This window comes from Carex rostrata, chromosome 13, assembly GCF_964058835.1.
Source record: "Carex rostrata chromosome 13, lpCarRost1.2, whole genome shotgun sequence".
Taxonomy (NCBI): domain Eukaryota; kingdom Viridiplantae; phylum Streptophyta; class Magnoliopsida; order Poales; family Cyperaceae; genus Carex; species Carex rostrata.
In genome coordinates, this window is record NC_135930.1 from 7,928,993 (window position 1) to 7,937,098 (window position 8,106).

Genomic DNA, 8,106 nt, shown 5'->3' on the forward strand with positions numbered 1-8,106 from the left:
GATAAAGGGTCCAGTGGATGGCCATCTGTAGGTGTCAGTAACCCTACAGATGTGGGTTTGATAAAGGGTTCAGCTCGAAAGAACATCTGTAATTGCTACAAGCCCTAATGAATCGAGTTAAGCCAGAATATATGTTGTGTTTGAAATTCATCTTGGAAATTCTGTTAACTGTGATTCATCTAATAAACTGTTGTCAAGTAGTGGCATTCTGTTGTTTATGATTATATATATATCTGTTTGCATTATTATTATTTGGGTTTCATTTTTGAATATAGAGTTTGATTGCAAGTCCAATAGTCTGAACTGTGGCAAATTCGCACTGAGAATTTATTCTCACCCCCACCCTCCGGGTTATTTTTACAGGTACGGGTGCGATGGATTCCGGAGAGGCACGCGAGTAGTGGGCCTTATAGTTTACCATCTCATGACCCTAGTTATGTTTTGTTGTATAGTTTAGGGCAGACCTCATGGTTGGTATCCGGAGGAGATACTTTTGTTGTATTATATGCTGACCAGACTGTGTACTCTGATTTGTGCATATATAAACTTGGTTTATATTATTTTTATTTTGAATTGCTGGGTATAATTTGGATAAGCCTTGTAAGTATACACAGTGTTGTATGCTTACGGCGGGAGACTGTCGCATCCCGTGGCCGCGGGGTGTGACACTATGTACAAAAACAATGTCTATATATGTTGCATTTTGAATATGTTACTATTCAATAATTATGTATGGTTTTATATGAATTCATATATAATAATCGGCCCAATGGAAGTTTATTGTATTCTTTTATATAAATAATTTAAACCATATAATGTTATTTAATAATTTATTGTTATTAATTTTTATCAACTTTAAATTGTAATTGCTACTTTATTAAAATAAATTGTGTGATTTAAGTCACAATTATGTTTTTACAATTAATAAATTATGAACGGTAATTTTACCAACTTTAATTGTCATTATGATTTATTGAGTGAATTTATTTGTTTTAATAATTTAATTTGTTTCTACCCAACGGTGATACAAATTAATTTTCATGAAATTACGGTTTTTTTTTTACATTTAATAAATTATGAAGGTTAATTTTACCAACTTTAATTGCCATTATGATTTATTAAGTGAATTTATTTAATTTAACAATTCAATTTGTTTCTGCCCAACGGTGATATAAATTGAATTTTATGCAACAACTATAATGATATGACTGAAATATAATTTGGCATTTTATTATTTATCTCAGTATAATTACTGTTAGTCCCTCTATATACAGTTGATTTAATGTTATTATAATATTTGTGGATTTATAATTGATAATAGTAAGCATTTTTTTTTCTGAATCTAATGCAGTATTGAATAATGTTCATGCTCAAATATTTGGAATATTACCATTGAACGGAACTAATTTTTTTCAATTGGAAAGAGCAAATTGAGATTTGTCTTGGTGTTCTGAATATTGACCAGGCATTACGAATGGACCAACTTACTATTATAGCGATAAGTACTGATGATGAAAAAGAATAATTTTTCAAAATAGGAGCAGTCTAACCGTATGTCTCTCATGATTATGAAAAGTATTATTACATCTGCTATAAGATGAGGTATTCCTGAGAAGGATGATGCAAATAATATCTTCACTGCTAAATAGTATTTGGCTTCTGTTGAAGAGCAGTTTAAAAGTACTTCTAAAGCTAATGCAAGTACTCTTATAATGAAAATGCTCACTACCAAGTATAACAGGACAAGCGATGTACGTGAACATTTCATGATGATGAATGATATGGCCGCAAAGTTAAATGGCATGGATATGGCAATTTTTGAAGGTTTCTTAGTTCATTTCATTATGACTTCTCTTCCTACACAATTTGATCCTTTCAAGATCAATTATAATATGCAGAAAAAAGTGGAAAATGAGCGAATTAATTGCCATGTGTGCTGAAGAAGAAGAAGAATAAAGGATTAAGGCTGAGAAACCTGACTATGTACATGTTGATGTTCAAAGTCCAAAACTGAAAAATAAGGATAGTGGTAAAGGTAAAAATAAAGTGAATACAGCTACTGGTATTAACAAGGCAAGTGTATCTATTACGAAACCCGAGCATGCTCCTAAGTGTCATCACTGTAGGATGGCTCGCTAAAAAGGATAATGATTTAAATTTCATAATTTGTGAAACATTTTTAGTTGATGTTCCCTTAAATACATGGTGAGTTGAGACTTCAGCCTCTATGCACATTACAAACTCATTACAGGGATTTCATTTCGTGAGGATGCTTCAAAGTGGCTTTATTCTTAATTAGAGGCTGAAATCGAGACTATTAGAACTCTTCATTTGGTTTTGAAAAGTGGTTTTATTCTTGATTTGCATGATGTAGTTTATACTCGTAATGTGATTAGGATTTTAATTTATGTTTCTAGACTTAATGCATGTGGTTTTATGTTTCAGTTTGAAAATATTGAGTTTAAACTATATCAAAACTCTTAAGTTTGTTCGTTATGGATTATTATGTGATAATCTATATAAATTATGTTTGGATTCTTATTTTTGTGAATCTCTATTATCTATGAATATTACTAGTGTTAATCATAAACGTGGAATCAAGAGAAATAGTGATTATGGAAACTCTTTCAAATTATGGAATCGCAGGTTGGATCATATTTCAAGAGATAGAATGCAACGTCTCATTAGAAATGAAATTCTTCCGGCATTAGATTTTTTTGATTTTGACAACTACGTAGAATGTGTTAATTAAAGGAAAATTTGTCAAGGGAAATAAGAAAGGAGCAACTCAAAATGGGGGACTATTACAAATTATTCATACTGATATATGTGGTCCCTTTCCTACTCGGGTATTAACGGGCATAAATCGTTTATTACTTTCATCGATGATTATTCTCGCTATGGTTATATGTATCTTATTAATGAAAAATCTGAAGCACTAGATAAATTCAAAAATTTTAAGACTGAAGTTGAAAATTAACATAACCTTAAAACTAAAGTAGTGTGATCATATAGAGACAGTGAATATTATGGTTGACACACCGACCTTGGTCAAAGTCCATGTGCATTCGCTTTATTTCTTCAAGAAAATAGTATTGTTCATCAGTACTCTATGTCAGGAGATCCTCGACAGAATAGAGTTGTTGAAAGATGTAATCATACACTAATGGATATGGTATGAAGTATGATATGCAAAACCACATTGCCGAATTTTTTGTGGACAAAAGCTTTAAAAACAGCCACACATTTTCAAAATCAGATTTGTAGTAAATCTGTTCCAAAAACACCTTATGAACTGTGGTATGGCAGAAAATAACAATTAGGATACTTACGTGTGTGGGGTTGTCCTATTGAAGCAAAAGTCTATAATCTGCAACTAAAGAAACTTGATTCCAGAACCATTCGTTGTTATTTTATTGGTTATCCAAAGAGATCCAAAGGTTTCAGATTTTATTGCCCATCACATACCACTAGAATAGTAGAGACTAGACATGCTGTATTTTTTTAAAATAGCAACGTAAGTGGGAGTAATGTAAATAGAACAGTAAACCTTGAAGAAAATAGGACTTATGTTCCAATTCTGATAATTTGAGAGGTTACAAATTCTATACCTCTTGTTTAAGAGGCTAATGAAGAAACTCATGTTCATGACGTTCCTAATGTTGATGAAGCTCCTATGTTGCCACAAGAACCCTTACATAGATCACAAAGAGAGAGAAGATCTATCATACATGATGATTATATCGTATACCTTACTGAGGAGGGTTGTGATATAGGTAATGGAGATGATCCTATCTCATTGAAGCAAGCTATTATGAGTGATAAATCATCTCAATGGTTAAAAACCATGAATGATGAGATGAAATCTAATGGAAATTAATAAAGTTGGCGATCTTGTTGAGTTACCTATCGGGGTTAAACCTGTAGGCTGTAAATGGGTCTATAAAAATAAAACTAACTCCAAAGGTATCATTGAAAGATTTAAGGCCAGACTAGTCGCTAAAGGGTTTACATAATAAGAATGTGTACATTTTGATAATACATTTTCTCCGATCTCAAAGAAAGATTCATTAAGAATTGTTTTAGACCTCGTAGCTCATTATGATTTAGAACTACATCAAATAGACATGAAAACTGCATTTCTGAATGGTAACATGCATGAAGAAATTTTTATGAAACAACCTGAAGGGTTTGTTATAGAAGGCAAGAAGCATATGGCATGTAGGTTAAAAAGTTCAATATATGGATTGAAACAAGCTTCACGACAGTGGTATCTCAAGTTTGATGAGGTCATAATCGAATTTGGATTTAAAGAAAATACAATAGATCAATACATATACCTCAAGATTAGTGAGAGTAAATTTATTTTTCTCGTTTTATACGTGAATGATATTTTATTGGCAAGTAGTGATTTAGACTTGTTATACGAGACAAAACATTTTTTATCAACTAAGTCTTAAATGAAAGATCTTGGTGAAGTCTCTTATGTTATAGGAATTAAAATTTACTTAGATCAGTCTCGTGAGATCTTAGGTTTATCACAAAAAACATATATTGAGAAAGTGCTTAAAAGATATAACATGCACAATTGCTCCCCTAGTGTTGCTCCTATTATCAAGGGTGACAAATTCAGCAAGTTTCAATGTCCTAAAAATAAAGTAGAACGTGCTCGAATGAAGCAAATTCCTTATGCGTCGTAGTAGGGAGTCTTATGTATGTTCAAGTTTGTACACGTCCTGATATTGCATTTGCAGTTCGTATGCTTGACCAATATCAAACTGATCCAAGAATGGAACAATAGAAAGTTGTCAAGAAAGTTTTACGTTATTTGCAAGGGACAAAGATTATATGCTTACTACAAGAGGTCAAATAACCTTGAAGTTATTGGTTATTCTGATTTAGATTTTTCTGGATGTGTCGACAGTAAGAAATCCACATCATGTTACATATTTATGCTTGTAGGGGGGCCAATTTCATGGAAGAGTGCTAAGCAACCTATAAGAGCATCTTCCACTATGCAAGTAGAATTTGTGACGTGTTATCATGCTACTGGTCAAGCAGTTTGGTTAAAGAATTTTATACCATGACTTCAAGTAATTGACAGTATTGCGAAGCCACTCACCATATTTTGTGATAACAAGGCTATTGTTTTCTTCTTCTTCTTTTCAAACAAGTTCGACTAAGCAATTAAAATACTACACAATCAAGCAAGCACAAATTTCAACACAAATTCCAATAACTAGCAAGTAAAACAAAACATTCGACTACATCATAATCCTAGAAACTAAAATGTTTAGTCTAACATAGTCAAAAAGAAAATAAAACAAATGATAAATAAATAGTTCATGACAAAACTCGAAGAACAAGGATGCACGGACCATGTGCCTGTGTCCTGGTCGGGTGGATTGTGCACAGTCGTGTGTCTTCAATATGTGATCGGGCAGAGGATTTACGGTCCGCATAAGATGGTGCGCGGCCCGTGTATAAGCCTTCAAATTCCATATTCTTCCATGGTTTCACCTATTTCCTGCAAAATAAGAACAAAAGCGCAGCAGTACCACATCCTATAGATATCCATCAAAATAAACACGATTTCACAGTTTTAGGCGCAGGTTTTAATGCAAAGTTTGGTCAAACTATAGATAAAATAGCGAGCTATCAAATAACAAATCAAGTTGTGTACCTAAGTGGATTGACATCAAATATCTTGTTGTTAGAGACAAAGTCAAAGATGGTACTATTATGATACAACGTATTAATACAAGAGCTATGTTAGCTGATTCTCTAACAAAACTGCTACCACCCACTCTTTACAAAGAGCATATTGCCGGCATGGGTTTAGTTTATGTATTATAATTTTGTTGTTGTAAACTATATATATATATATAGAGTTAGGCTGGGGTGCTATGGATAGCATAGTGGCCTCCCGTGCTACGGCTCAATATTCGAGTTTTCAAAATCCAAACGGTCGATCCGAACCGTTCATCTTATTCTCCATATTAATATCTGCTTGGAGACCAAATTTTATAATTTTCTGAATTTTTTTACTATTTATTAAGCCACTTTGAAAATCGCTAATCCAACGGTTTTACTGTTTTGTGCAGCCACCGTTGGATCAACAATTTTGTAAAATACTTAATAAATAGTAAAAAAATTCAGAAAAATGTAAAATTTGGTCTCCAAGCAGATATTAATATGGAGAATAAGATGAACGGTTCGGATCGACCGTTTGGATTTTGAAAACTCGAATATTGAGCCGTAGCACGGGAGGCCACTATGCTATCCATAGCACCCCAGCCTAACTCTATATATATATATATATATATATAAAGAGAGAGAGAGAGAGAGAGTGAGTGACTAATATGCCTTCGGTATCATATCGACCGAAGTGCTACCGGTCCAAATTTGAAATTTCAAAATCCAAAAGGTCGATCTAAATCATTCATCTTGTTCTCCATATTAATATGTGCTTGGAGACCAAATTTTACATTTTTCTAATTTTTTTACTATTTATTAAGCCACTTTAATATGGAGAACAAGATGAACGGTTCGGATCAACCGTTTGGATTTTAAATCCTCGAATATTGAACCATAGCACCGTAGGTCTCTATGCAACCCATAGCACCTTAGCCTTACCCTATATATATTATGATATGTACTGAGTATTTAATTATGTATTGACTTTGAATTTATAAATTTGCTTATTATGATGCGCATAATTTTATTTAATCTAAGAAAATTACTTATGACGATCGAATGAAGATTATTAACCATTGATGGAAAGAGTACCAATGTTATAATTAATGGATCCTGATAACAATCTCCGCAAAAAAAAAACCCGCACAAACTGCCAAAAAAATCATGGAGAGACCCCTCAATTATTAATAAGCTATTAGTAAATTGTTAATGTTTAACTTGAAACATCAAAGTATTTATGTTGAATTTGCAAGTATTAATCCCTATGTAATTGTCACACCCCAGATTTTTACCATCCAGAGTGTGATTATATAAGCATCTTCACACTTTTCCTTGGGCCGTCAACCTACGTCGCCAACAAAAAGGAAAACAAAATAACAAAACGGAGTCAGCTACAAAGCTCAGTAACCGGTTATTTAACGACGCGCTTCTCTACATTTGGCTTAATTTAACAACTATTCAATTAGACCGGATTAATCTACACAAATACACATCAAATTATGCACACATATTTAACCAGCAATAGCACGTCGGTCTAGGTTATCCATAAAACAAGTCACATCATATTCACACACGTGTAATCCCTGTCACAGGCGATTCCCACATTCTCATAACACAATTCCTTTAATCCGCCAATCCAATGGGAAATCCATCCAACATTGGAAGGCCGCCAACCCACTGGGAAATCCATCCAACAATGAGAGGCTACAATCACATATCAAATTCCAACCTCAGACCCGCTATCCCGTTAAATATGCCATCATAATTCAATATGCAATACCAATATTCAAATCAACCATACAAAACGAAAACACAGTTATAGAGAAGTCCGGTTACCTGATAGTGAGACATTCGGCATTTCAAATCAAATTGCAACGATAGCTCGGAATTACTGCAATGTAATAGGAGTTCGAAACGGGCATATGATAATTGATATGAAAACAAAATATTTCTTCTTTCGGGGCTGATTATGGAGTGGTTGATTTTGACGATATGAGATGAATAAATCAATTGTAGATTATATTCTAAGTAGATATAGGATAAAGCCAAAAGAAATTTCAAAGAGGAATGATGTGAATCTAGGGTACGGATGGAGGGGGTTTTATAACTCAACAGGGCGGTTATAATTAATCTTAGCGAAACAAAAGAAAGACAGGAAATATAATTAAAGAGGCTACCATGCATAACCGCCTTTTACAAGGCGTCGTTTCCTTTTTTATTTATTTAATATTTAAAGTAAATTAAGGAGGATGATTTATAGTAGTTTAATTAATAAAAAATTATGGTAACTGTCATATATGTAATGTGTATCGAGTGAAGAAATCAGAGGGACAATTAAGAATGGACTCAGCTATATTGCTTCATTTTTTTTTAAATGAAATTATCAAATTAATATAATTAAATACACAA

At 32.9% G+C, this 8,106-nt stretch overlaps 1 pseudogene; it reads left to right on the top strand.

Moving 5' to 3' along the window:
- The first annotated feature begins 769 nt into the window (after nucleotides 1–769).
- On the top strand, nucleotides 770–3,880 carry LOC144563904 (uncharacterized; annotated as a pseudogene).
- The last annotated feature ends 4,226 nt before the right edge of the window (nucleotides 3,881–8,106 follow it).